Here is a 23,790-nt window from a genome sequence, read left to right on the forward strand (position 1 = left end):
AAAATGTCTTGGTGGCTGACAACCTTTGGCTAAGTTTAAAAACCATCAGAGGCAGCAAAAACTCCACACTGTGTCAATAAAGACTGCTGGGAATTAAATGTCATTCCCTAGCTCAGGGTTATGTGGGGGAGTTTGCAGAAAAATGCACACATAATGACAAGCACCTTGTTTTTGGCACACACTTAATGCTCTTTCACACTGAAATAACAACTTCTAACCTAGCGCTAACTTAATCAGTGGTAAAATTCTTCTGTGTTTTACCAGAGAATGTTATCCCATCTCTGAAAATTTGTTAGATGATTTCTTCATAGGCGAAGGAAGAATGAAGATGTTTCCTTACTTGCGTAAGTGGAAGTACAGTATAATCGAACCATGCTCACATAGCCCTGGTCTACACTAGGGCTTTATTTCGAAATAACCCCCTTAAGTCGAATTTATAAGTGAAATATCCTCACTACCAAGCCCTTTCTTGTGAAATAATGGACCGCTTATTTTGAAATCTGTACTCCTGCTTTCCTCAGGGAATAATGCTAATTTCAAAATAGTAATTTCAAAATAACGGTAGTGTGGAAGCACCGATGCTCCTATTTCAAATAACTACTCCCCAGAGTAATTTGAAAGCACTCCCCAGTGCATTCTGGGGCTCTAAGTCGAAATAGTGCATCCACATTAATGGAACCTGCTTAAAAGTCATTTCAAGGCTTCCCCATAGTGGGGACACACTATTTCAATTTTTGTAAAATTAGGAGTTAAGTCGAATTCAGTTATTTCAAAATAATTTCCTAGAGTAGACACGTCCTTATACAATACAATAATGCACATAGCTGAATGAAGGACCCCTGGACAAGGTGTGTGGGGGGGAGTCAGCTCTGCACTTCCAGATGGGTTGGGGCCTTGGGATGAAAGAGTGGGGCTGGCAGCAGCTGACCTCAATACCACTCAGAGTGCCAACCCTCAGAGCCACCCAGAGCATGCTGCATGGCACGCCAGTGGCAATTCAAAGGGCCCCGTTATGGCAGTAGCAGCAGTGCTGGCTGGGACCCCTGGGCCCTTTAGAATTGCTGGGCCCTGGGGCAACTGCTCCCTTTGTCCCACCACCCCTTGTAGGCAGGCCTGACAATGTTAAGGTGTGTCACAGCATAGCAGAATTTGATAAGCTCTGTACAGAGACTGGCAGTCTTGCTGTTGTCATAGATGTGGACGGGCCACAGAATGACTGTCAGGTATAATATCCTTCATTCTAATCTCCATCCCCAGTGGAAAGGAGGAGTTGAACACTACTTTTGGCTTTACAGTAGAATATTCATTTGTAGAGAAGGAAAGATGCAGTGGAACTATGTTATTAATGGCATTGTAGTAGCATCTAGGTATCCCAGTTCCAGGCCAAGACCTCATTGTGTTAACAAAGATAGTCTCTGTCCCCAAAACTTATCATCCAAGTATAGGACGAGACAGCAGGTGCAGAAAGATTGGGGAACACAAAGTAATGAGACAGAAGTGCTGTCAGGCTAGGGCTGGATAATTCTGGGAGCTTGCAAAAGGTGTAGGGGTATCCAGTTCTGTGTGCTGCTGCAGAAGTAGTTTTGGAGATGGGGGAGCCATGCTAGCAGAACTATAATACTACAGGTCTCCTCTTCACTGTACATCTTGTATCCCCCTAAAAAGCAGGGATGATACCGTATTTTAGTTCTAAAGTTATCTTTGTTCCATACCAGTTTGTTTTCTCACCTACAGAGTTACAAATTACTTACATATGAGACTCTCATGGTGCTGAGACTTGTCAAAAGGGTTGCATGTGCTAGAGAAATGATTCCTGCAGTATGGTAAGTGTCCTACAAGAATCATTTTGTCCATCACATTGAGTCTCCAGATACTGTGTCTCATGTCTGAGCCAAGGTAGGCTCACAAAGGAAGCTTCTCCAGGTCTGACTACTGCCATGTTATGAAATTCCCTCTCTGCCGCGTTGCTGTCATGCTCTCATTGAGATGTCTTAGTTCTCAAGCTAGGAATCCATTGTCCTCTGTTCTTTCTTCCTCCTCCTCTCCTAAAAGAGCAACAAACCCATGGCACTGCTGCTTCCAGGGTTACGTCTTGCCCTTTAGCAGCTCTGCTCTAAGGTGCCACTAAATTCACTCGATTTTATTCCCATTGGTTTTTCAAACCCTGCTTATGATCCCATCTTATTGTAGGCTCCTATTTCACACGCTAGGAAGTCCTACCTCTGAATCCTGTCACTCTGCCTTGTTCCCCTTTCTCTTGAGTGTCATCTTTGGCTCCCCTCACTTTTCATGTGACACAGTTTAATATGGTTTTTAAATGAATATCTTTAATCTGCACTTAATATGATCACACTTTTTTTCTCTTTTGCTATCAATATTTCCCTAATTAATGATAAGTGCTTTGGGTCACAATTGATCTTCAAGTTCTCGCATTTAAAGATTTTTCTCTCGCTGCAGTTTCTTGTATCAAATTCACTGTCCTGTTTTAGACTCCTGATCCATGCTTTCTGTAAACATGTATTATGTGCTATATGTTCCAACAATCTAAAGTGGAGAGATCTGGAGTTTATCACAGGCCTGAAATTATGGAATACAGAATCAGAAGTTTAATGGAAGGTCATGGGGAAGGATATGAAACTTACTCCCCCTTGGATATCCTCCATTAAGAAGCAGCTATCTCTTGAGAGTCAGAGAGACCCAAGTCTATTATCATATTTGGAGAATGAAAGAATTCGGCATATCTATTTCTTATCCAATGACTTGTGTTCAATTCATGGAGGGCTAATTGTACCTTCAGGCCGACTTGTTCTTTCACAAATTGTGGCAGAAATTTGTCTTCTGGAAATTCAAGGTGCCTTTTCAAAGACAAGTCTGGATATGTCACTCACTGCAGCTGGGCACATCTTGGGAGGATGGGGGAAAACTCTACTTCTCTGGCCTCTTAGTTTATTCTTATTTTTTCACCCTACCTCCGTAAGGTTATCATACGGAAGTTGGTAAGGGGAGAGGAAACTACAAGAGTGCAATTGTGGAGTGGGGGTGAGGTACTGGAGAAGTGCTGGGGGGCTACGTGTGTCCCCCTGGCCCAGACACTCATATAGCCTCTCCCTTAGAGCCCAGGGATCCAGAGGGAGGTCCTGATGCTGGGTTAAGAGCTTGTACGGAGTTTTCTGTATGCTTCTTTCGAGGCATGAGAATCTTCAGCTTCTGGGAATCCTCCAGCTTCTCCTCCTCCCCCAGCAATGTCCTCAATTTGCAAGCTGGGGAGCCAGGCTCTGCAGGATCCATCAGCCCCTAATGGCAACTAGTAGCACTGCCACATCAATTCTGAAGGAAGAAAAATGAATTGCTGTGGAGAACAATAACTCTGTGCAAATTCTGCATTATGCACTGGTGCAGGATTCCCCCAGGAGTTATATTTGCTCATGATGGATGGAAGCTTTGTTGCCAACGAATCCAGCATTGTCCTATTGAAAACATTGGTAAATTACTGTAGAATATAATGTCATGTAACCATGTTGTGGAATCCTGGAAACCAAGCAGAAACCATCCCTCCCAGAAATGGTTTGAGTGGTAAATTCAAGTCCTCTCACATTAGGGAAGCTTCACAACCAGAAATAGTTTCCAATATTTATCTACATTGTTTTTCTTGCACCACAGCATCTTGCCCTGCCAAAAGCTACAGTTTCTGTGGGGAGGATTTTCCCAGCATTACTCAAAACCTAGTAGTAGTAGTAATAATAATATTACTTAATAATGTGCTTCAGTGAACATGTTATTTCTGCTTGTCACCTACATATATGCACAACATCATAACAAATCATGTACAAAAATATGATACTACAATGAATGATACGAAGCTATAGAATCTGTTACTCTGTTAGGATCTATATCTTCCCTGTTATATATCAGAAGGAAACTGATATAACTTCAAAATATAGGCTGTGTTGGAGTAGGTCTCTGTGCACAGCTTTACTATTACTTGAATTTGTGTTGCGTAAATTATCAGTTATTTTGCTCAACCAGAATGAGAAACTCACTAACTCCTTTTGTGCACTGAAACTAATTACAAGCATGAGAGTAATGTTTTCAAAAGTGACCAAGGACCATATTTTTAAAGGTGTTTAGGTGCCTAAAGACTCAGTTACCAATGCATTTTTTAAAATCTCTGTAGATGTCTAAATACCCTTAACAATCCCACTTTTTTTTAACCCTAAAGAGCATATGTTAATTTTGGTAACACCTTTGACTCTTTAGGTCTGTCTGCACTTGCAGCCTATTTTGGAATAGGGCTGCAAATATAGGCATTCAGAATTGCAAATCAAGCCCGGGATTTAAATATCCTGTGCTTGATTTGCATCTTCCCGGTCGGGCACCATTTTTGAAATTTACAAGCCCAGAATAACTGCCCGTGTCTACACGTGGCAGTGAAACCGCCGTTCGAAATAAAGCCCTATTTCAAACAACCTGTTATTCCTCCTGCAATGAGGAAGATGCAAATCAAGCACGGGATATTTAAATCCCGGGCTTGATTTGCAATTCTGAATGCCTACATTTGCAGCCCTATTCTGAAATAGGCTGCAAGTGTAGACATACCCAAAGAGTCTAATTATCATGATCCTGAAACTGTACAGTATTATACAAGATTCAGGGTTTGGTGGACAGAGATTTCAGCCTACTTAGTCCTATGATGGCAAACACTCATTTAGAAAAGGTTAAATTTTTTTTAATGAACTTACAGAGAGAAGGAAAAATAGCTAAAGCATTTGAAATGTGAAATATCAAAAAAGACTTTCATTTTAACATCCCTTGTTTCCTTCTGTAGCTAGAAAGAATTTTTGAAAGGAAAACACCCTTACTTTGACATTCTATTATATAGCATTAAAGGTGGTAATAACTGTCTCTTTTTTGAGGGGCATGGGAAATGGTTTAAAGAGACTGGCATTATTGTCAAAGTCTGATTCAATTTCCTTAAAGACTAACAAACACCAGGCTAGAGAGAAGAACAGCAGAAATAGAAAAAAACATAGCTTCCATCCCTGATGTTGACTTTCACCTCCTGGAGAAACACAGAGATGGCAATTTGTCTTATTAGCCACCCTCTAATCTGGCAACTTGTTCCAGCATTTGGCTGTTTTGAGCATTGCTTTTAGATGCCTTAATCTGATCACAGACTTATTGCACTGATGCCAGAAAAAGAAAAAAAAGTCTCGGCCAACTAGGCTGAGATTGTATTACAGAAGGCATAGGAATAGGAGGATGAAGAGGAAGCATAAGACATAAGTGGGAGGTATGTATATGTTTGGGATTTACAGCCAGATCCAGTGGTGTTTTCAAGGCTGTCTGGATTTCTCTTATGAACTGTCACTCACTTTTTGTAGCTGATTCACAGTTAGAACTGGGCCTACAAACTGACCCTCATAATACCTGTCTCTCTGACAGTGAGGGGGAAAGGGAAATACAAATCCTTATGGGATCATAACCCAGTTTACATTTAGCCATGAGCCAGAGGCTCATTCTTTCCAAGACTTGAGCACATAAGTAACTATATCCACCTGCATAGTCCTTGAGCTTAAGTCCTTGCAGGATTTTAGTTCAGATTTTTAAAGGTATTTAGGCTTTGCAGAGCAGAAGTTGCCTTTGAAAATGAGACGCAGGCTACAAGCTTCTTTCAAAAGAAGTTTTTTTGGAAGAGATCTTCCAGAATAACTTTTTTCAAAAGAGAGCATCAATACAACAAAAGCACATTGAAAAAGTGATCTGCTTTTTGAAAGATAGTGTCCACATTGATTGGACGCTATCTTGTATATATGCCACCTGGAACCAGTTCAGGCAGGGAGTTAGGTTAGTGGTTGCTTCCAAGTGCTGATGTTGAAGCCTAGCTGAGAGACACGCTTAAATGGACCCCCTTGGATAGTCGTTTCTCTGCTTCTGCTGCATGCTTGCCTACCTATCCGAGGAACAGCAAAATTTGAGCTGCGTGTGCTTTTGTTGCCCAGCTTTTGGATTCCACAGCATTTTTCCTTTTGACATGATGCTGGAGCTGTACCTGGGCATGTGATGGCTTCACATGGCCATGCTGCAATTTGTGCAGGCTGCCTTCATGGCCCTCCACGAGCTCGACACCAAGCTCATCCTTGAGACCCTCTCCCTGTGTGTGGGAGCAAGAACCTTGCAACCGCACCTCACAGTGGAGAGACAGTTTTGGAGGCTGGACACCAGTTCTGACTGGTGGGACTGACTGGTGATGGAGTAGTGGGATGACCAGCAGTGGCTCCAAAACTTCCATATTTGGAAGACCACCTTTTTGGAGTTCTGTGCCTGGCTTGACCCTGCCCTTCAATGATACAACACTCCGCGGCAGCCCAACCATCCTCCTGCAGAAGTGGATCTCAATCGCCCTTTGGAAGGTAACCACCCCACATAGCTACTGGTAGGGTGGGAAAGTCCACCATCGCGGCCCTCCTTATGGAAATAAGGCACTCTCTGGCTGGAGTCCCTGCAGGGGGAGGAGTGAGTCCTGGAAAGGGAACCGTAGGGAAAGGGGGTTGGAGGGGTGCAGGGCTGGGTGTGGGGGGCAAGGGGTTTGTGTCATCCTACTCTCACACAGTCCTGCTGCTAGGGATGCAGCCTCATAGGGGTGGCTTCTGAGGTGTTTGGGGGAGGGACGGGGAGTGGGGTGGGCACCTCCCAAGGGCTCAGGCGCACTCTCTCTCATTCTCTGTTTTGTGTGTTTGTCTCCTTCTGCAGGTTGTGAGGGCCATCAGCTCCATCCTGCAATTAACAATCATCTGTACCGGAAATACATTCTGTGGTGCCATGAATTCCCTCAGGAAATAAAGAGCATCACAAAGGTCACTACTTTCTACCCCAAGTACAAGGTGCATTCCTTTTACCTTGGCTTTTATGATGTGGTGTTACTGAAATATAACCATTTATATGCATAATATTGCCACTGTTAGACAATTGCAACAAAACTGGTACAAAGTATATCATAAAAGGTGTCAATGGAAAAGCTATGATTTACTAAAGATGAGGAGCCTGTTTAAATCCATGTGTCACTACTGTATTTCAAGTTACAAATATTGGCTATGTGTCTATAACTTCAATGTGAAAGCGACAAGGAGTCCTGTGGCACCTTATAGACTAACAGATGTTTTGGAGCATAAGCTTTCATGGGCAAAGACCCACTGCGTCAGCATTTTCATCCTGGGCCCTGCTACCCAGGGCTGCCAGAGCTGCGGTGGCTGCCGTGTCCCCCGCCTCACCTCCACTCCTTGGGCTGCCATGTCTCTGGCTCCAGCCCCATCCCAGCCCAAGTGCCAATGGTTTTTGGAGGTCCAACCTGTACAATCTATGACACTAAAAAGGCACTTAATATACTTCCTCTTTTACTGGAAGACTGCCAATTTGAATATTCTTAGATAAGACATTTACCAGAATAAACAAGATTCAACTGATTTAATATGATTTTTAATTAAACTGATTCTCTTCCCTCTTGCATGGATGTAAATGGGTAACTCTACTGAAGTCAATGGATTTATACTCATCCAGAACCAGTGAAAAGGGAGTTAATCTAGTTTGCCATCATGATGTCCAAATTGCTGTTTTGAGAGAGCTGATTTATTCTGAGACACTGTAGATAAAGCAGGATGGAAGTTCTTATAGTCATTAATCCAGGCCCTAAAGTCCCCACTCATTTTTATTCCATCATTATTCAAGCAAGACTCTTACTGAAATGCAGGGGAGAGTAGGGTCATGTATATTGATTTGACCTGCACCTCAAAACATTATACATTGAATTTCAGAGGTAGGATGTTGGAATGGAAGAGGAAGAAGACCATTTCAGCAAATGCTAATTCTGGATGGGGAGATCTGACAAACAGTGGAGCAACCTTCCCAGGAGAGAATTCTCTTATTAGATGGCTTAGGGAGGGGGGAAAGGAAGATTTAACAGCAAGGCTTTGTTTAACCAGTTCATTGAGCAATATTTCAGCTGACTGCTAGGTCGGATCTAGCTAAGAGTTCTGGTAATTAGGCTCAGGCATACACAGAGAGTTGGGCATACACAGAGAGTTGGACTCCAGAGAACACTGCTTCACCAAAAATGGGAGAACAATCTGAGACAAGTTGTGAAGATAAAATGGCACCAGCCTGGGAGCCAAGACTTCCCCGACTCCTAAAAATAGTATAGAACACGGATCTCTTTCTGTTGCTGAAGAGAGAATGCCATTTAATTTGGCTTGCAGTGAAAACATAAGATTAGATGAGACTAAATATGCATTGCGGCTTTGTCTTCAAAACTTATTTTAATGCTTTGTTTCACTTGTTGATAAACGTACTTTAAGAGCTTCCAAATTATAGATACTTAGACCTGCACAGGAAGGCGAGGGCTACATTACATCTTTCTTTGGTATAATGTGTGTTACCCAATGGTGTGAATAAGCTGCTCCTCGGGGATATGTCTTCACTACAGAGTTTTTTTCAGAAAAACAGCCAATGTTCTAAAAAAAGTCACTTATATCCACACTAATCATGTTCTTTCAAAAGAAAATGGAAGGAATAGAGGGGTTTTCCAACATTTGTAAACCTCTCTCTAGGAGGAAGAAGGCTTTTTCTAACATAGCTTTTGTGGAAAAAGGCATTTGTGGACAGGGAAGAGGGAGTTATTTTGAAGGAAGAGAAAAGAGGAAAAAGTACAAGTGCCCTGGTGGCTATTCCATCCATAGTAACCACAGCTTAAATGCGAGATAGCATTCACACTGAATGGACACTATCTTTCGAAAAAGCAGATTGCTTTTTCGATGTGCTTTGGCAGTGTGGATGCTCTTTCAGAAGAAGTTTTTTCGGAAGATCTCTTCCAGAAAAGCTTCTTCTGAAAGAAGCCTGCAGTCTAGACGTAGCCTGAGTGAACCAAAGTACACTGATCTATATATGCCAGCGTGCACAGCACTGTCAGCAGGAGAGCTTCTCCCACTGACATACGGTTTATTGTGCCAATGGGAGAACTATTTCCCACCGGCACAGAGTGTTATGAGGAAGGAAAGAAAGACAAAGATGGATATGCTGCAACCTCCATCCACTCTGCAATTGTCAGGTGACATTGCAGAGACCTGGAAAATTTTCTAACAGATTTGAATAGTATTGAGCAGCCATGGGGGCAGAAGAGAAAATGATAAAGTGAAATCCTTAGTTTTTTGCATGTTGTTGAGGCAGAAGCATTGGATATTCATAAGAACTTTAAGTTTGAAAAAGGTGAAGAGATGAAGTTAAGGAAAATACAGATTACTGACATTTGGGGAACTTTGCATGGTGAAAAGAATGAGTTCTTTGAGACACATTTTCATAGGCATATAAAAACTTGATGCCACCTAGAGCAACATGTCACAGAATTACAGTCCTTGTGACTTTGGTGAGTTGACAATCTCCAGTCAGAGCCAACATCTTTTGTGGCATTAAAGACTACTGCTCTGTAAAGGAGATTTAACTAGAAAAATCTCTCCAGGGCAGCAGAAACAGTGAAAGTACAAGCCAAAGAGCTGAATTCACCAGAAGGGATTGTCCATGTACTAAAGGACATTTGAAAAGGTCAGATCAAAAAGTGGAACCAACCACTATGAAAAACACTGCTTCTGGAGAGACTGAGTACAGTCTATTATGTGGAAGATGTGGATCGGCTCACAGCTTGGCCCAAAACAGACATTTGCCTTTGGCAAACTGACATACACATGGGAAAATAATTTTGCAAAATGCTGCAGATCCCAAATACAGAAAAAATCAAGTGCATGCAGTTGAACACAATCTAATTTAGGAGTTTTATGTAGATAAGGTAGGATCAAGCAAAGCTGATGTGTGAGTGGATACTATCAATTGAAAGTGAATTAAACAATTATGCCATTCATAGTGCACATAGGAGCTTAGACAACGAGTCCTATTACACCTTAGGCTACGTCTAGATTGCAGCTCCAGTATCCCAGAAAAGCTATACCATATTTAAGGAACACATCCTCTTTTTTGGAAACATTTCCGAAAAAGTGGACTCCTCCTTTTGCCATCCATGTAAACCTCATTTCACGTGGAAGAAGGGATGTGTTGAAAGAGAAGGTTTTTCCAAAATTTGACGCCATGTAGACGCGCCAAATTTCAGAAAAGCCCTTTCGAAAGAGAAGCGGGAAAAGATACACTAATTGCAATTCGCAATTTGTGTACCTTTCTGACTTTTCTTTATAGTGTAGACTTAGCCTTAGAGACTAAGGCACCTCTACACAGCAGAGCTAAAGGCAAAATAAACCACACAACTTGTGCTATGTCAATTGCGTAGCTGAAGTCAAAATAGCTTATTCTGGCTTCTGGTCCTCTCTGCACAGCAGGAAATCTGAGAACACTTTTCCTCTGACTTTCCTTACACCTCATAAAATGAAGGTTACAGGAATCAGTAAGAAGTCCCCCAGCTCAACATTATTTTGACAATTTTAGTGTGGGATGGAATGGGGGGGATGCTCAGGGCAGGAGTCAGAGCAGCGTGTGGGAGTGTCAGGACAGGTGGTTGGAATTGTGGGAGGCCCAGGGCAGTGGAGTTGTGGCATGAGTAGCTGAGGGTTGGGGAGAGCTTGAGGCTGGGAGTGCAGCCACCACACTGCCCTGCTCCTGGATCCCCAGGGCTGGCAAAGGTGCAGTGACGGCACTGCCCAGCCACTGGATTCCTGGAGGGTGCACTATGTCTGAACCCCACAGGAGCTCAGAGTGGCTGGGGCCCACCAGGGCTGGGGCCTCACTCCTCCACCTTTAACTGTCTGACCAGAAGTGCGCGTGTGTGTTTTAGTGAGGGTTTGGGCTCCTGTGTGGGAGGAAGTTAGAAGGAAAGGGATAGGGGCAGAAGGTGATGGGTGGACCACCCATGCTCAGCACCTGAACAGAAACTTTACCTGTCCATAGTGGTCATCAGCACCCAGAGTCCTGCCCCCAGTGGGACACTCTCTTACTGGTGCATCGCATTACCAGGCCACACCAGCTACTTTTGTTTTTGTCAGAGGCTGGAAATAAGATCAAAAGTGGGACCAACAAAGAAGGTAACTGGTTATTCTGGAACAAATATACCAATGAAGGGGAGGGGTACTGTTAGCATCAAATGTAAGGCTCTGCAGGATGTTTTTACAATTCACTGAAGTACCAAAGGAGGTAACACCATTTTTAGGCCTGTCTGCCTGTGAAAAACTCAGTCTGGTAAAACAAATTCTCTCCCCCCTCCCCCCCAGGATCATACTGAATATGAGACACTCATTCAGAAATATCACAATCCTATTGGGTTGCTTGCAGGGTGAACATACAATCCAGAGGAACAGGCAGACCTCTCCAGTTATCCATCCATGTAGAAAGGTTTTATTTCCACTCAGTGATCACCTCAAGACTGAGTTTGCAAGGATGGAAGCAATGCAAATCATATAAAAAAACTGAGGAGCCAATGGAATGGGTGAGCACCTTGCTCATTGGTGGGATAAATAATTTCCACTCTGCATATGCTTTGATCTGAAAGATTTCAGCAAGGCTTTAAAAAGTAAACTGCCAATATTTCAGTACATTGGATGCCTCCTCAGTTTCTTGACAGCTAAAATTAAAGCTTTGCTATGCACATTTAGTGCCCATTGGGGAAAATACAGATTCTTACACCTCCCCATCAACATAGCTTCAACACCAGGAGCATACCACAAAACCATATAAACATCTTAGGAGTGTCAACACCTCAATTAAAGGGGAGCATGAGTGTAGCCTTTGGGAAATTTTGGATGCAATTAGAGCTGCAAATTTGAAATGAGATAGGTAGAAATGTGTTTTAGGTATTACAGAAATGATTTTTGATGTAGATATTATTCCTGACAAAGGCATTGAACCATTGAAGTGATGCTACATCCTCAGTCAATGAAAGGATGTCCAGTGGTTCCTGGCAATGGTTAATTATTTTAGATTAGGTATGAATTTTCTACCTACAACTGTAGTGGGTTTGAGGAAATGTCAAGAAATTTTAAAAAATGGTACAGTGAAAGCTTTGTTATCAAGCACTTTGTTAACTGGGAGTATCTGAAGAAGGTTCCTCTGGCTCGCTTACCATCCTTAAACATTTAGGCTGTGTCTACAGTAGCAAGATTTTGCGCAAAAGCGTCCCGCCAATGTAGACACACTTTTGCACAAAAGCGCATCGTTCTTACGATGAGTCCTGGAACAAAATAGATGCCCTCTTGCACAAATACTTTTAATGCAAAAACTCTTGCATTAAAAGTATTTGCGCAAAATCATGCCAGTGTAGATGTAGCCTCAGAGTGTGTCTACATTGCACCCTTAAGTCAAAATAAGCTACACAATCTGAGCTATACAAATTGTGTAGCTTATTTTGAAATTTGGTGCTGTCTATACAGCACTAAATTTTGAAATAAATCGCTGTTCTGGCGTCTTCCTTAATCCTCATGCAACGAGGTTTACAGGAAGCTGGAATAAGAAGCCCATTATTTTGAATGTAAATAATGGATATTATCCCGAAATAGCACCGTTTTGTAGGCGTACCTATGAGTGAGAGAATTGGAGAATCCCACCGCCGGTGAAGGGTGTAATTGTAACACCTTCTGGGTGTGGTGTACTGTCCTACCTACTGCACTTAGACCACTTACAGAGAGAATGAATGAGTTTGCTGTTTAGCCTTAGCTGAGAGCCAGTTGGCTTTTAGCTCACGCGCTAAGTTCCAGTGGTCCCAAGTTCAGTTCTGCCTGACAGTATTACATAATTAGACCAGAAAGGGGACAGAAATGCGGCTAACCTGTAACCAGGTCAATTCCTCTCTGCTGATGGTGACAAAAAGTTTTGCCACTTATAATTGGGGGTTGTGATACTCATGATCATTTTGTATGGAAGCTCCTCAGTAGAGACTGGTGTCTAGCACTGCTAAAGTCATTTCACACACAGCACCTCACAATGATTGGAGGGTAACTGTTTTTGCTACAGAGAAGTGGATGAGATTTGACCTGGGTCCTACAAGTGAAGGTGTAATTAGAGGTATGATATTTAGGAGTGCTTGAAGGAGACTGCTCGTTGTTTCCTGCACTGGGCATGTACCATGGGGCACAGTTTCAAATTGTTACAAGCATGTTACATGGTGAAGAGAGTTCAGTATCTGCTGACTCCAGTGGAGGCTGTTACAAAAGGATTCTTTGGCTCATTACCTAAGCATCAGAGACATTGTTCCTCCCCAAAAATCTATATTTCAGATCTTACCCACTGCACTTGTATTACTGTGAGACACATCACGGCTTTGGATGTCGACCAGCCTGCTGGGAAGAGAGAGTTTAGGGGGTCTCTAAGTATCAGCCTTGATAAAACTATATTACTTGGAGTCGCACTTCAAATTTTAAGGAGCACAGACATACTCACATGGCTTACGTTGCAGGTAGGCTTGTACTTTTGTCTACAGATGGTAGAAAAAGCAAATATATATGCAGCAAGGAAGATGGCGTCCCCTCAGACACAAAGGGAATGTTGCAAGCCACCTGGCCATGACCTGAACTCTGGAAGCAGAGTGGTGGGACAGGAAGGGGCACTATAAAAATCCTGGCTGGCAAGGCTCAGGTGTTAGGCTCTCTATCTGAGGTTTCAGTCCATAGGCTTTGACTTTGCACCCCCACCCCTTCCCAGGGCAGTGGGGCTCAGGTGAGCTCAGTCCCCCCTCCTGGGGCCATGTAGAAATGTTTATTGTCAATAGGGGGTTACAGTGCAATGAAGTTTGAGCCCCATGGATAGCCAATACCCCTTGTATGAGCACCAGGTGCATTTCCATGGTGCCACATGATAGACTGTGAAAATGAAAGGCGCTATGTTAATATAAATTATTTAAAGCCCTTTTTTTGTCAAATTCTGAAAAGAGCTAATGGACAAAAAACTTTCAAATTTAATATGGGATGAATTTTTTTCCCACATGCCTCTGACAGCAGCCTCTCTCCTTGTCTTTGAACTTCAATCAAACATTCTTTGAATGCCAGCTATTTGGATTTTTACGCTGAGCTTTGGCTGGCAAAGAGGCTTTTTAATGGAAATGGATCTTCTCAATAAGCACACAGGGGCACAGTCTGTTACCTTCAGTCAGGTTAGCTTTCAGTAATGAAAACAGGTAAACCAATCCTTTCCTTCCAGCCACTCTGTTCTGAAAATAGGCCAGGTCCCATTGGGAACAAAAGCTGCTCCCACAAAAGACTATAATTAGATCACCTTGGTCTGTTCTGCTCAAATACCTCATTAAAGTTCAACTATGGTCAGGTTTGGGCATGCTCAGGGAGATGTGAACAACTCATCTAATAGACACATTCTGTGGCCATTCCACAAAGCAAATATTGCAGTGATTATTTATCATTCCTTCCAAGCTTACAGGTGATTTTCTTGATGAATGACAACTGTAGTGTCTTTTCACTAACCTCAAAAGGTATTGGCTCAGACCCTAAATGTTATGTTCATGGCATACACTTAAGGGAAGATAGATACCAACATAAAGTATTCTTTTGGGAAGGTTGCTACACACTACTTTATTTCTTAAAATCCAGAACATGAACACATGCGAACAAATGTAACCCATAAACGGAAACAAAAACACAAATGCAAACAAAGAGACAAAGAAGGCTGCTCCCCAGACATGATGTCCAACTCATCCTACTCAGCCAGACTGCTGGTTCTTTGCAGTCTGACTGTAGAAGATCCTGATTGAATGGTTCCCTATAGAACTCCCTAACTTGCAAGCAGACCCAGGTTTATTCTTAAAGTGATAACGTGTTGTTGTAACAGTTTTCAATACACTACCCAAGAAATGCCTCCATATGCGGGGGGAAAAAAGTAATAACCCTTGCCTTTAATCTATGCACTAAACAACGGGAGAGGCCATACAAATTCCTTCCTCAAGTTTATAACAACATTCTGTAACTGCCACTGTCTAGTATCAGGTGACAAAAACTAAAATAAATGTCCAATTCTGGTTGAAAGTTAACTGGCAGTAGAATCCTATCACAGTTTTCTCCTTTTCTAGCACTAGATCTTGAGAAGATTTTAATTGTTGACTCTTTTATGAAGTTTTTTCTCCATGTAGACCAAAAATTAATACTTACGAAACTTGCATTAGAAAGTTTTAGAGAAAAAGTTTGTTTGCACTAGTCAATTTAAAACTTAATTTCATTCTTGATTCTAGACTGGCATGATTTTCTGCAAATGCTTTTAATGGAAAAGTCTTTCTGTTAAAAGCATTTGCGGAATAGAGCGTCTAGATTGGCACGGACGCTTTTGCGCAAAAGAAAGCCCTGATCGCCATTTTCACCATCGGTGCTTTTTTGCACAAAACGGTTCTCAGTTGTCTACACTGGCCTTCTTGCACAAAAGCATTTGCGCAAGAGGGCTTTTTCCTGAACGGGAGAGTCATTGTATTTGTGGAAGAACACTGACGATCATACATTAGATCATCAGCGTTCTTGCGCAAATTCAAGTGGCCAGTGTAGACAGCTGCCTTTGAGTTCACTGGCATGGATTCCTTAAGACAGCAACTGCTTCCCCTACACAGGAAAATGTGTGAAGTCTATACCATACTCAATCTCAAGTCAATTTCATTCTTAGCCATTGGTTGAGATTGTCACACTGTGCCCCATATGGAAGTTATGCATTTAGATGCCAAAGAGATCCCAATTTTGGTCTCAAAAGTCTTGCTCCCTGATACCATAACCTTGAGTATTTTGTTTGTTTTTAAGATGATACACAGTGTAGGCATTATGGATTTCTGAGAGAGCTTTTTGTGGTGGTGATGTTGATGATAGTGGGTCATAGTGGACCACAAGCTAAATAAGAGTCAACAGCAAGCCACTGTTTGCAAAGAAAGCAAACATGATTCTGGGTCCTAGAATCTGGGATGCATTAACAGGAGTGTTGTGAGCAAGACACGAAAAGTCATTCTTCCACTCTACTCTGTACTGATTAGGCCTCAACTGGAGTATTGTGTTCAGTACTGGGTGCCACATTTCAAGAAAGATGTGGAGAAATTTGAGAAGGTCCAGAGAAGAGCAACAAAAATGATTAAAGGTCTAGAAGACATGAGCTATGAGGAAACACTGAAAGAATTGGGGTTCTTTAGTTTAGAAAAGAGAAGACTGACGGGGGACATGATAGGAGTTTTCAAATATTTAAAAGGAGTTACAAGGAGGGAGAAAAATTGTTCTCCTTGGCCCCTGATTATAGGACAAGAAGCTATAGGCTTAAATTATAACGAGGGAGATTTAAGTTGGACATTAGGAAAAATTTCCCAACTGTCTGGGAAGTTTTTCCTAATGTCCAACCTAAACCTCCCTTGCTGCAATTCAAGCCCATTGCTTCATTAAACACTGGAATAAATTGCCTAGGGATGTTGTGGAATCTCCACCATTGGAAATATTTAAGAACAGGTTGGATAGATGTCTATCAGGAATGATCTAGATGGTGCTTCGTCCTGCCATGAGGGCAGGGGACTGGATTTGATGACCTCTCAAGGTCCCTTCCAGTTCTAGTATTCTATAATTTTCTATGATTGTGTGATGACAAACTGCATTTTGAGATGAGAAGAAGATATTTCATCCCAGCCAGAGCTCCAGGCAGTACTGTACCTAAAGTACACACAGTGTAAATAAGAAGCTTGTGTGAAGCTCCACTGTTGTATCATCATAATGACAGGCTGTGTGCAGAGCTGCCTCCGAATTCAGACAGCTCTACAATGAATAATTGGAAGCCACTTATCAGAAATTCCTGTTTGTTACTCTGAGCTTGCATCCCTAGCTCAAAGTATTCTCCAATTTTGTATGGCCTCTGCTTGGGGTACAAAGGGAGAAGAGATTCTTCACTCCATGTGCTCCCGTGTTTTTAGGGAGGGTTTAGATGCATTCTTAGTGTATTCCTGGCATGAAAGAACATTTTAAAGGCCATGGTAGATTGGCCTGGGACTGAGCATCACTTTCTCACTATTCATTTGAACAAGTACTACTCAGTATGAGGGAAAGTTTCCGATTTGGGCCTAAAGTGACTATTATGGGACAAACTATAATATGAGATACAGCAAGGCAATACCATATGGGCTTCTGAGCAAGAAGTTCAGACCTAAGTGAGATGAGAGAATGAAAGAGGAGGGGGAAAAAGGTGGGGAAGGCAGGAGGAAAGGACTGAGGATCCAAAGAGAAACATGTGATTAGAATGTGAACTAAACAGTCAAAACTATGACACAGCATTAGAGCAGAGACAAATGGATTTGATTGAAGGGGAAAAGAATTGGAAAAACAGGCAAGTTTCTTTTCTTTCTCTCTGTATAAAATCTAACTCCAAATTTTGTTCTTAATTCAGCTGATTTTCTCTCCACACTGCTGCTACTACTAGGAATGTACCAAAGAGTTTGGTTACTACTTGCCCTGCAGCTTGTTTTTCACAATTGGTATTACAGAAACCTGGTGGGATGGGACACATGATTGGAATGTTGGTATGGAAGGGTATGGCTTGCTCAGGAAGGACAGACAGGGAAAAAAGGGAGGAGGGGTTGCCTTGTATATTAAAAATGTACACACTTGGACTGAAGTGGAGATGAATGTAGGAGATAGCTGTGTAGAGAGTCTCTGGGTTAAGCTAAAAGGGGTAAAAAACGAGGGTGATATCATGCTAGGAGTCTACTACAGGCCACCTAGCCAGGTGGAAGAGGTGGATGAGGCCTTTTTTAAACAATTAACAAAACTATCCAAAGCCCAAGATTTGGTGGTGATGGGGGACTTCAACTATCCAGACATATGTTGGGAAACTAACACAGCGAGGCACAGGCTATCCAATAAGTTTCTGGACTGCATTGGAGACAACTTTCTGTTTCAGAAGGTTGAAAAAGCTACCAGAGGAGAAGCTGTTCTGGATTTGGTTTTAACAAATAGGGAGGAACTAGTTGAGAACTTGAAAGTGGAAGACAGTATAGGGGACAGTGATCACGAAATAATAGAGTTCATGATCTTAAGGAAAGGTAGAAGGGAGACCAGCACAATTGAGGTAATGGATTTCAGGAAGGCAGATTTTGATAAGCTCAGAGAACTTGTAGGTAAGGTCCCATGGGAAGCAAGACTGAAGGGAAAAACAACTGAGGAGAGTTGGAAGTATTTCAAAGGGACGTTGTTAAGGGCCCAAAAGCAAACAATTCCGCTGTGTAGGAAAGATAGAAAATATGGCAAAAGACCAGCTTGGCTTAACAAGGAGATCTTGCACAATCTCAAAATAAAAAAGGAGTCTCATAAAAAATGGAAACTAGGACAAATAACAAAGGATGAATATAGGCAAGCAACACGGGAATGCAGGGGCAAGATTAGAAAGGCAAAGGCACAAAATGAGATCAAACTAGCTACAGGCATAAAGGGAAACAAGAAGACCTTTTATAAATACATTAAAAGCAAGAGGAAGACCAAGGACAGGGTAGGCCCACTGCTTAGTGAGGAGGGAGAAGCAGTAACAGGAAACTTGGAAATGGCGGAGATGCTCAATGACTTCTTTGTTTCGGTCTTCACCGAGAAGTCTGGAGGTGTGCCTAACGTAGTGAATACAAGCAGAGAGAGGGTAAGTTTAGAAGATAGGATACACAAAGAACAAGTTAAAAATCACTTAGGAAAGTTAGATGTCAGCAAGTCACCAGGTCCTGATGAAATGCATCCCAGGATACTCAAGGAGCTGATAGAGGAGGTATCTGAGCCTTTAGCTATGATCTTTGAAAAATCATGGCAGACAGGGGAGATTCCAGAAGACTGGAAAAGGGCAAATATTGTGCCCATCTATAAAAAGGGGAATAAGAACAACCCAGGAAACTATAGACCGGTCAGTTTAACGTCTGTCCCAGGGAAGATAATGGAGCAGGTAATTAAGGAAATCATATGCAAACACTTGGAAGGTAATAAAGTGATAGGGAATAGCCAGCATGGGTTTGTGAAGAACAAGTCATGCCAAACTAATCTGATAGCTTTCTTTGATAAGATAACGAGCCTTGTGGATAAGGGAGAAGCGGTGGATGTCATATACCTAGACTTTAGTAAGGCATTTGATACGGTCTCGCATGATATTCTTATTGATAAACTAGGCAAATATAACTTAGATAGGGCCACGATAAGGTGGGTGCATAATTGGCTGGATAACCGTAGTCAGAGAGTGGTTGTTAACGGTTCTAAATCCTGCTGGAAAGGGATAACAAGTGGAGTTCCTCAAGGGTCTGTTTTGGGACCCATACTGTTCAATATCTTCATCAATGATGTAGATATTGGGATAGAGAGTACGCTTATTAAGTTTGCAGATGATACCAAACTGGGTGGGGTTGCGACTTCTTTGGAGGATAGGGACATAATTCAGAATGACCTTAGCAAGTTAGAGAAATGGTCGGAGGTAAACAGGATGAGGTTTAATAAAGAGAAATGCAAAGTGCTCCACTTAGGAAGGAACAATCAGTTCCATACATACAAGATGGGAAGCGACTGTCTAGGAAGGAGCATGGCGGAAAGGGATCTAGGGGTCATAGTGGACCACAAGTTGAATATGAGTCAACAGTGTGATGCTGTTGCAAAAAAAGCAAATATGATTCTAGGTTGTATCAACAGGTGTGTTGTAAGCAAAACTCGTGAAGTCATTCTGCCGCTCTACTCTGCACTAGTTAGGCCTCAGCTGGAGTACTGTGTCCAGTTCTGGGCGCCACATTTCAAGAAAGATGTGGAGAAATTGGAAAGGGTACAGAGAAGAGCGACAAGAATGATTAAAGGTTTAGAGAACATGACCTATGAAGCCAGGCTTCATGAACTGGGCTTGTTTAGTTTGGAAAAAAGAAGATTAAGGGGGGACATGATAGCGGCTTTCAAATATCTAAAAGGGTGTCACAAGGAGGAAGGAGAAAATTTGTTCCTCTTGGTTTCTGAGGACAGGACAAGGAGTAATGGGCTTAAAGTGCAGCAGGGGAGGTTTAGATTGGACATTAGGAAAAAATTCCTAACTGTCAGGGTGGTCAAATATTGGAATAAATTGCCAAGGGAGGTGGTGGAATCTCCCTCTCTGGAGATATTTAAGAACAGGTTAGATAGACATCTGTCAGGGATGGTGTAGACGGAGCTTGATCCTGCCTTGAGGGCGGGGGGCTGGACTCGATGACCTCTCGAGGTCCCTTCCAGTCCTATGATTCTATGATTCTATGAATTATTTTGGGTGAAACAATGCTTTGATCACTTCTGCTGTGATGCCTTTTGTTATGTTAACATCATCCACATGGAGGAGTTCTATAAAACATATATATGCCTGCAGGACAGTGTTACTCAAAAACTTCCCACTGGAGCCTACCCAGGGTTACACTAGTATGGATTTATTCATTGAGGAATTAACACTCCACTATATGCACTGTATGGTTAAATTGAAGAGGCTAGGGCTGCCACTACAGATTTAAACTAAAGGGGAACCAGCTATCTCTCACAAACACGCACACATTCATTCATCCCTGCCTTCGGGCACCCACACACTTACACAGGCATATGGGTTGCAGAAGGAGCCAAGGCATGTTACACCTGGAGGGTCTCTCTGCTGATCATGGCTAGGGAGCTGGCCAGAAAAGAAACTGGCTGCAAAAAGAGGAGCTCCTCAGAAAAGAGGGTTTCTGCCACGTACGCTCTCCTTTTATAGCCTCTGTACAACCCCTGTGACTTACCCACATTCCTCACCAGGGAGCATGCCCAGACTTCCTTTGATCCAGCAGAGCAGCAATGTCTCCTTGATTGGTCTGATGACTCATTACCTGGCTCCACCTGCTCAGCCTTGCAGTTTCTAATCACAAACCCTCAATAGTCTCCACTCACACACACACACACACACACACACACACACACACACATTCATATCTGGGGAGAGTGCAGTTTAGAGCAAGTTACAAGCAAAGTGGCTGAGAGTTACAAAGATTACAGAATTTCAAGGCTCAACAATCACCAAGTTTACAGTAATTTTCTGAATTTATAAAGCAAAGTTGCTAAGAGTTACAAAGTTGCAAGGTTTTACAAAGATTACAAGTTGCAGAGTTTAAAAGGCAATGCAGCTGAAACAATTACAAAGCTTCAGAGAATCATTTACAAATGAAGTGACTTAGACCATAACTACGCTCCTCCCCCACCACCACCACCACACACGCAGCAATGCAGTCAGCAGGAAGTTTTTGTCAGTCTCTAAGGGTACGTCTACACTACAGCGCTAGTTCGAACTAACTTAGTTCGAATTAGTTAATTCGAACTAAGCTAGTTCGAACTAGCGCATCTAGAACTAAAAACTAGTTCGAACTAGCGTTTTGCTAGTTCGAACTAGCGCGTCCACACTGATTGGACGCAGGGGGGCATTTAAGGGCAGCTGAAACCGGTTCTGGCAGGGCATCAGGTCAGCAGTTGCTTTGTGTGGCTGCTGTCTGAGGCTATCTGAGGCTCGTGCTTAAAGGGACCCCCCCTGGACAGCCGGTTCTCAGCTTTTCCTGCTTGCTTGCCAACCTCGCCGAGGGACAGCAAAGCGTCGGTCTCTGTGCCCGTCTGTGTCGGTGCTTCCCTTCGGGGGGGCCGCCGCAGGTGGCAACATGGAGCCACGGCTCGCCCTGCACCTTCTGGTGCACGTTCTGGACTTGCTGCTGCAAGCCTGCCAGCAATGGCTCGAGGCTGCCTGGCACCACCTGGGGAACGTCAGCCCCCTGCCTCTCCGCCTGGCCGCCCTGGGGGCCGTGGAGGAGCCGCGGCGGTGCCCCGGCACCGGCGTGCCCCGCCGCATCTGGCGTCTGGACACCAGCAGCGACTGGTGGGACCGCATCGTCCTGGAGCACTGGGACGACCGACAGTGGACCCAGAACTTTAGGATGAGGAGGGACACCTTCCTGGAGCTCTGCGAGTGGCTCGCCCCTGCCCTGCAAAGAAGGGACACTCGCATGAGGCCCGCCATCCCCCTCCAGAAGCGGGTGGCCATCGCCCTCTGGAAGCTCTCCACGCCGGACAGCTACCGATCCGTCGGGAACCAGTTCGGCGTGGGGAGATCCACTGTCGGAGCAGTGCTCATGCAGGTACGGCGCTCGTCGGCCACCGAGCCGGGGGGGAGGGGGGCTGCGAGGAGGGGATGGGCCGCCCCAGGGACAAAGGGGGGGGCGGGAGGAGGCGAAAGCGCCCCGCACCGGAGGGGTCGGGCTGTCCCGGCCGTACTACACGCCGCCAGGGGGGTTGCTTCCGGGAGTGGGGCGCGGGGCACTGCCAGGGCACGCACGCTCCCAGCCACCCGGGCGCCCCACTGATTGACGCTTTGCTGTGTCTCTCTCCGCAGGTGGTCAAGGCCATCAACCGGGTGCTGCTCCGCAGGGTGGTCCGCCTCGCCAACCCGGATGCCGTCATCCGGGGATTCGGCGCCCTCGGCTTCCCCAACTGCGGGGGGGCCATCGACGGGACGCACATCCCCATCCGTGCCCCGGAACACCAGGCGTCCCGGTACGTGAACCGCAAGGGGTACTTCTCCGTCATCCTGCAGGCCGTATGTGACCACCGGGGACAGTTGACGGACATAAATGTGGGCTGGTCCGGCAAAGCACACGACGCCCGGGTGTACCGGAACTCCTCCGTGTGCCAGCGGCTGCAGGACGGGACCTTCTTCCCCGACCGCCACATCAGGGTCGGGGACGTGGACATGCCCGTCTGCCTGGTGGGGGATGCCGCCTACCCACTGCAGCCCTGGCTCATGAAGCCCTACACGGGACACCTCAATCCCTCCCGCCAGGCCTTCAATAACAGGCTGAGCAGGGCCCGCATCGTGGTGGAGGGGGCCTTCGGGCGACTGAAAGCCCGCTTTCGATGCCTCCTCACCCGTCTGGACCTGGCCGAGCACAACATCCCTCCCGTGGTGGCGGCATGTTGTGTGCTCCACAATTTGTGTGAGCGGAAGGGGGAGGCTTTCTTGCCAGCCTGGATGGCTGAGGCTGACCGCATGGCTGGACACTACGGTCAGCCCCGCACCGCCGCCGTCCGGGAAGCCCAGCGGGGGGCCATCCGGATCCGGGAAGCCCTGCGGGAGAGCTTCCAGGTGGAGGAGGAGGAGGACTGACCTCTCCCTGCATGCCCCACCGGGGCCTTCTTCCACCCTATCCCCCCCTTCCCCTTTCCCCTCCCTACCTACTGTCAAATAAAGACACCTGTTTTTCCAACAAAAACGTCTGTTTATTTCACAGAACTGGGGTGGGGGAGGGAGGAATGAAGGTGGGAGAAGGGAGGGGGAAACCTGGGACGAGGGAGCTGGAAGGGGAGGGGAGGGAAGGGAGGAAGGGAAAGGAAAGCTCAGGGGTGGGAGTCTGGGTGCCTCTCCCGTCTCGCCACACTGCGGGTCCGGGGGCGTCGGTGGGGAATGGTTGTGGAGGGGGGGGCAGAGAGGACAGGGGGTGTGGAGGAAGCAGGAGCGGAAGCAGGAGGAGCAGGAGGAGCAGGGGGAGCAAGAGGGGGAGCAAGAGGGGGAGCAGGGGGAGCAAGAGGGGGAGCAAGAGGGGGAGCAGGGGGAGCAAGAGGGGGAGCAAGAGGGGGAGCAGGGGGAGCAAGAGGGGGAGCAAGAGGGGGAGCAGGGGGAGGAGGAAATGGAAAGCGGTCTAGCAGGCTCTGGAGGTGGCCTCGCAGGGCACGGCCCTGCTCCTCCAGGGCCTCCAGACTCCTCTGGCGCAGCCTGAGGTCCTCCTGGACCCAGTGGTCCTGGAGACGGAGCTGTCGGTCCAGGAACCGG

The 23,790-nt window shown here is 44.9% G+C and overlaps 1 long non-coding RNA gene across 1 annotated transcript in view; it reads left to right on the forward strand.

Annotated features, from left to right (window-relative positions):
- The window catches only part of LOC142829482 (uncharacterized), a 48,790-nt gene that overhangs the window by 14,716 nt on the left and 10,284 nt on the right, over window positions 1-23,790 (forward strand). The window contains exon 2 of the long non-coding RNA XR_012903908.1: window positions 6,751-6,881. This is a non-coding gene — a long non-coding RNA (uncharacterized LOC142829482). The remainder of the gene's footprint in view (window positions 1-6,750; window positions 6,882-23,790) is intronic.

The sequence above is a fragment of the Pelodiscus sinensis genome, chromosome 5 (genome assembly GCF_049634645.1).
Source record: "Pelodiscus sinensis isolate JC-2024 chromosome 5, ASM4963464v1, whole genome shotgun sequence".
Taxonomy (NCBI): Eukaryota; Metazoa; Chordata; order Testudines; family Trionychidae; genus Pelodiscus; species Pelodiscus sinensis.